Source organism: Berghia stephanieae, chromosome 13 (genome assembly GCF_034508935.2).
Source record: "Berghia stephanieae isolate SIO BIC M18660-M18661 chromosome 13, UCSD_Bste_1.3, whole genome shotgun sequence".
Taxonomy (NCBI): domain Eukaryota; kingdom Metazoa; phylum Mollusca; class Gastropoda; order Nudibranchia; family Aeolidiidae; genus Berghia; species Berghia stephanieae.
The window spans coordinates 18356411-18362987 of record NC_088372.1 but is presented as its reverse complement, the minus strand read 5'-3'; the positions used below and the strand labels follow the sequence as shown (position 1 = coordinate 18362987).

General features: G+C 38.9%; 1 pseudogene; it reads left to right on the top strand.

Annotated features, from left to right (window-relative positions):
• Positions 1-1670: 1670 nt before the first annotated feature.
• On the top strand, positions 1671-2742 carry LOC144959092 (uncharacterized; annotated as a pseudogene).
• Positions 2743-6577: the final 3835 nt, after the last annotated feature.

Below are 6577 nucleotides of genomic sequence, written 5' to 3'. Positions count from 1 at the left end.
AAATAAATAAATAAATACTATTTTAAAATAGCCGTTTTCACTGGAGCCCTATTCACATCTCGGTACCGTTGCTCTATGGGTGTAAAAGGGATGATCAGACTAGAGAGTACAACTTTAAACTGCCTTCATTTGAAAAAAAAAAATACTCAACACAACACGTATTTAAAAGTTTGTCTAGAGACTCGTCCTTCAAATATTGATTGATTAAATTGACTCTCATCTTGGGAAAAAAAATACCAAAAAACCCCCAAAAAAACAACAAACTCTCAAACCTGAGACCTCGTAAAAAACCCCAAAAAGATTCCATTTCTGGCCAAATCAATTTTAAATCTACCCTTTGATATCTAGTCCATTCCGATATAAACCCGTTTTGAGGAGGCAGTTAACAACTGTGGTTCTAGGAAGGCTTTTGAGCCCGAAATTTTCCATTTTAAGCACTGTGTTATTTTTAAAAGCTGTTATATTAATTTTTATACGAAGCTGTTTACAATACTCTTCAACAGTCGTGACGCAACTTCCTTCCCAATGACGCATGGTAACTTAGTAACACTAGCTCTAAACTATCGGAAAATTGCAGACGCCCGTATGAAATATTTCCCCGGCGAGCATAAAAGCGTATCCATAGGGGAAAAAAAACCCCATAAATTTGATCATGTTTTGACTTTAACACATTCTGATCACAAGGCATATGAAAAGTTCTAGCCAAAATGAAGAATAAAAAGTAATGATTGTCTTTGTTTAGAACCAAGATGGCCGCCGTTACCGGGCGGCGTGACATCAGACTATTGAATCCAGCTGTTTACAATTGACAGCTTCTAACATAAGGCTGTATACTGAGTGCATGCAATTTCCTCTCGGGTCCATCTTGCTCTCCATTCGTCAAGCTCTCAGTCGGTCTCTTGTTAATATCATAGCAAAGTGAGTGCAATTCACTTGTTTTAAGGGGAGGGGCGACACCTGAAAAATCGATTTTTGGGTCAAAATATAAAATTTCAGTTTTTTGTTTATTATGAAAGAACAATCATTTTTTTACATATTTTCAACACTGAGATGGTGATTTGGATAATATAAAGTTTGTAAATCGTCTTTTATAAACATGGAGTCGATATGAAAATATCAAACTTTTCAATTTTTTTGTGAAAATTCAACTGAAAATAATAGGACTGAAAAGCATTATAATGTATATCGATGTTGTAAATTTTGATATCGATAGTTTGGTCTACTCTTTGCCTTTCTCGTTGACACGGTTTCAGTCTCATAAATCTCACAATATGGGCAGGGGAGGGGTTTAGAAACTGTTAGTCGTGAACGAAAATTGTGTGTCAAACAGCTGACAAGAGGTCAAGTTGTCAGTAAATACAACGTGATCACGAATGGTGCGATCTGATTGGCTGACCTTGTTCTCGACCTCAGACTCCCAGCAAGGGATTGGATGTCGAGTCAGGGTGAAAGTTCGCGGCTCTTTACTACGATTTTTACTACGATCTGTTTACATTTCGATTGATCAATTGTTCTATCAAATTTTGACACGAATTCTCATTAATTATCTTTAAATATATCTAATTTTTTACTGGATTATTATAAATATGCCTAAAGTGACCAAAAAATCGAAACGTTGGCAATAGTTATTTGCTGCAAGAATCAAGAAAGCAAGAAAAGAAGACGAGGTAATGAGCTTGCATTGCCACGTATGTGCACAGACAGGGGAATGGATCAAACGTGAGAACCCGCAGCGTTATGATAGGTGGCTTACAGAGCACAAAGAAAGTGGACAATGCTCAATAAACTTCAGCGGAAGCTCTGGTATGATGGAAGTGACAGCAGCTGAAGTTCTTTGGAACCGGTCATTTGAGAGACACAATTTTCGCTACACCACAATGATCAGTGATGGTGGTTCTAAGGCGTACAATAATTTGAAGGCATTACGGCCTTATGGGCCTGGTGTTGAGATCGTGAAGGAGGAATGTATCAATCATGTTTCAAAGCGTATGGGCACTGCGCTTCGTAATCTAGTTGATGATTGTAGAAAAAAAGGAATTACCTTGGGTGGCAAAGGTCACGGGCGCCTCACTGCTGAGACCATGAGAAAGCTTCAAAAGTATTATGATAAAGCGATCGAAGCAATGCCACAATGGAGGAAATGAGACGGGCTATTCTTGCTAGTCTTTACCACGGTTATTCTACTGATGACTTTCCTCAACATATGTTTTGTCCTCCTGAACCGGACTCCTGGTGCTTTTATAAAAAAGATGTTGCTGCCCATATGTATCCTGGTGGACACAAGCAGCGTGTACATACACCTTTGAATTTTGATTTACTCCATGAACACTTGAAGCCTGTATATGAAAGGTTGTCTTCGGATGCTTTGTTGAAGCGTTGTGAGATGAAGGCAACACAAAATCCAAACGAAAGCTTTCATAATTCTGTTTGGGCAAGATGCCATAAAACATACTTCCATTCCCTGAAAAAAGTTGAGTTTGGTGTCATAAGTGCAGCTGCAGAGCATGATTTTGGTCTAGCAGGAATAACATCCCTGAAAGTGTCTTTGGGCATAGGTGGACTGGGAGAACACTCCCAGAGGTTGAGTCAGCAAGCGGAGTCAAAAAGACTTGACCAAAGCATACGGTCTACTCAACATAAAGAGAAAGAAAGACGTAAAATAAAAGCCCAGGCCCGTGAAAAAGCCCAGATAGAGGCAGAAAAGAACAGAGGGGACCCTCATACGGTGCTGGTATGTTTTGAGGTGGTTGTACTGTTTTGTTTTATTGTTTTCATTAATCATTATGTTTGATCTCGTTTTTCTCAAAATGCCATTTTTTCACACTCTTTTTTATCTTATTTTGTCATTTATCAATCAATTTGTTTATAACTTTGCATGTCTAGAGTTCTAGTGATTATCTAAAATCATACAGAAGGAATTTTGAATATCTTTGTTATTTTCTGAAAAATTGACATTTTTATGTCAAAAAACATGATTTTTTTGCGTACGAAAAATGTTTATTTTAAAAAATTTATAAATAAAAATGTATCTAAAATATTTCAAAAACGCTCTGTATTTTTTTTTGTATTGTACAAATAAACCACCATGCAAAATTTCAAAACAATTCCATGGAAACTTATTGAGAAAGTAACTTTTAAAAATAGCACTCAGAGAGGACAAAAATCCAAGATGGCGGCCGTCACCATGGCAACCGGACACGCCCACCGAAATAAATCACATGGTTCGAATCCATTGGTCATAGGCAATGTCCCAATATAAAAAGATATTGGATCTAATCATTATTCTTGAAAATAGTTTCAGGTGTCGCCCCTCCCCTTAATTGCCGAACGATACTAGAATCGAACGCGAACGTTTTATTTCGAATTCAAAAGAACACAAAAATTTAAATTTTATTTTTAAAGATCTTTATATAGACTAGGGCGATATGCACTAAACGTGCTCAAAAATGCGTTACAATTAAAATTCCTGTCATTTTCCCACCAACAAAGTGAAACAGCACACGGAGTTTCTTTGTTATTGTTTTTTTTTTTTTTTTTTTTTTTTTTTTTTTTTTTTTTTTTTTTTTTGGAGCACATTTGGATGATCAGCTGTCACTTAATAAATGTTTCAGTAGTAATATAAACGTTTCAGGTTACACGTAGTTTTGTTTGCTGGTATGGTTCATGTGTTTGTTGTGTGTAAATTACAGAAATGTATCACGTCTGTGACACACTATTTATTCACGAGCAGGAGAGGATATTGAATGTACTCAGTTTACAGCCTAACCCGAATAATGGCTAACCCACACCGGAGACTGACTCCGACGACACGGCACTGCTGTCCTCTGCCGTCTTCTGGATAAAGACTAAAGAGAAAATCCGCTAGACCTGCCCGACGTCCTCTTTTTAGCTTGGTATGGTTAGGTCTAGCGGCTCTTTCTCTTTATTCTTAGTATTTTGTCCGTGCCCGATGTCTTTCTCCAGAAAAGGCAGAGGACGGCAGTGCCGGATCGTCAGTCTCCGGTGTGGGTTACCCTATGTCTTTTAACTTCCCATGGTGGGCAGGAGATCACTAACTGTATCATCTATCCCCCTAGATATATATCTGTTTCTATATTGCTTTCTGTATTTGTCTTAGAATGGCATTCCATGGTTTTGTCCTGTGGATATGATATGATGTGATAAGATGATGTGATGTGGTGTGCTGTGATGTGGTGTGATGCGATGTTGTGGATATGATGTGATGTGATAAGATGATGTGATGTGGTGTGGTGTGGTGTGGTGTGGTGTAGTGTGATGTGGTGTGATGTGGTGTAGTGTGGTGTGGTGTGATGTGTGTGCTGTGGTATTGTGTGATGTGATGTGGTGTGCTGTGATGTGGTGTGATGCGATGTTGTGGATATGATGTGATGTGATAAGATGATGTGATGTGGTGTGGTGTGGTGTGGTGTGGTGTAGTGTGGTGTGATGTGGTGTAGTGTGGTGTGGTGTGATGTGTGTGCTGTGGTATTGTGTGATGTGATGTGGTGTGCTGTGATGTGGTGTGATGCGATGTTGTGGATATGATGTGATGTGATAAGATGATGTGATGTGGTGTTATGTGGTATGGTGTGATGTGATGTGATGTGTCTGACCCCCTGTCCACCCAGCAGGAAATGGGTAGATGAGTCTGTTAGATTTGGCGGAAAGTACTTTGCGAGGGACTAGCATCCTATCCAAAGGATAGCAAGCAATTGCTATTGTCCGTTTCACGCTCTAGAAAATGGGATAAACTCCGGCTCCATGGGCCGAATGGCTATGAAGGACAACTTTTGGCTGAGACGGAAATGGTCAAATATCTGGTGTTAGTTTTTTTGAGGGATATTTTATTTTCCTTGCAAATTATCTCTCCGCTGTGTTCAAAACAAACATATAATAATCAGTGCACAACAAAGAGATGATGCATCCCTTCTAAATCTTATTAATACAGTGCAACCTCGATATAACGACATCGTCGGGACCGGGAAAACGTGTCGTTATAGAGGGATGTCGTTACAGAGAGGTTTCCTATGTGTGTATATCAGGAGGTGTTTTGGGTCTTGTGTAGTGAATGTATACTTTTTCATTTTCCCTCTGTAGTTTATCCGGGCTTGGGACCGGCAATGAATGGAGAGTGGACAAAGGATTTATAAACAGTCCAGTGTTGACCTTTCACAGGCATTCATTGGGTGAAAGGCGAGCCTTCTGATTGGCTGCGGTGTTGTACAAATGTGACTATTGATTGGCTTAAAAAGAAGCGTTTTCATTGGCTACAATAAGAACTAGCTCTGGGCTTATTAGGAGTAGACAACATACATAGAATGGAAGATACCACTTGTAATAGTTACGAACAATTTCATGGTAGACAAACACCTTCAATGTTTGTCGGACCAGAAATGTCGTTATACAGGGGTTTTGCTGAAATGTACGTCGCTATAGAGGGGTTTTTATTACTAATGATATATAGTAAAATAAAATGGGACCTGAGTACTATGTCGTTATACAGGGAATGTCGCTATAACGGATGTCGTTACATCGGGGTTGCACTGTATGTGAATGTAATCCTCTAATTGATATCCTGTGTTGATGTGTGGATGAGACTATGAAGTGATCTCCAACTAAGTACACTGATGCTATGCTTTTGAAATCTACATCTGCTTCCTACCCTAACAGATCATTGAATCAATTCACCTTTGTCTTACTTTTTCTCGGGTGCTTCAATTGTAATTCTAATTTTTTTTTTTTACCATCCCATGGCTATGGGGTCTAGTGGTATGACACTCGCTTTCGGATCAGAAGGTCCTGGGTTCGAACCTCGCTCGGCGCATGGTTGAGTCATTGGAAAAGGTTCTTTACTCACATTCTCTCACCGTAATCAGGTGGAAAATGAGTACCTGGCCGTTAACAGTGTTGTCTATGTCTGAAAAAATGTAATATCCCCTAACAGGCATCATGTCTCGTTCTACATGTTACGTGTTGCTGTCGGTCAGGGACCCCATGTAAAGCGCGTTCAGCACGTTTAGTCGATATTGCGCTATATAAAGTCTCAAATTATAAGCTCAAGTTAATAATCTTCCCCCTTTTTACAGGCGCTGATATGAACTAAGTGTGTTGCAAGCGCATTAACTCACTCAATCCTAGAGATTTTTGCTACTTTTCAAAATTGGAAAAAATATATTAAAAATGAGCATGTAGATAGATATTTTTATTCAGCTACCATCAACATATAAACATTAAGAAAATTAGCTTTGATACTACGCCTATAATTTGTCTCAGAAAAATGTAATAAATATGCATGGGGTAAAATTAACACCGGTGTAACACGCCAGAATGACTCTATCGCCAAAAAGACTCTCGAGTTAGCCTCGCGGCCGCGAAACTAATTCTAGAGTGTGCCTCGCGTACGCCAATTTAACTCCAGAGTCTTTTTTTGGTAGAGTCATTCTCGCGTGGTACACTGGGTATAATAAGGATATAGTCGGTGTTAGGGTCGAGTGATTTAAAACCTTTAAAAACAAAACATGTATATAGCGTCAGTCTTGTTTTGTTTTTCTTTTATACGTTCAAGTTGTAGCATTCC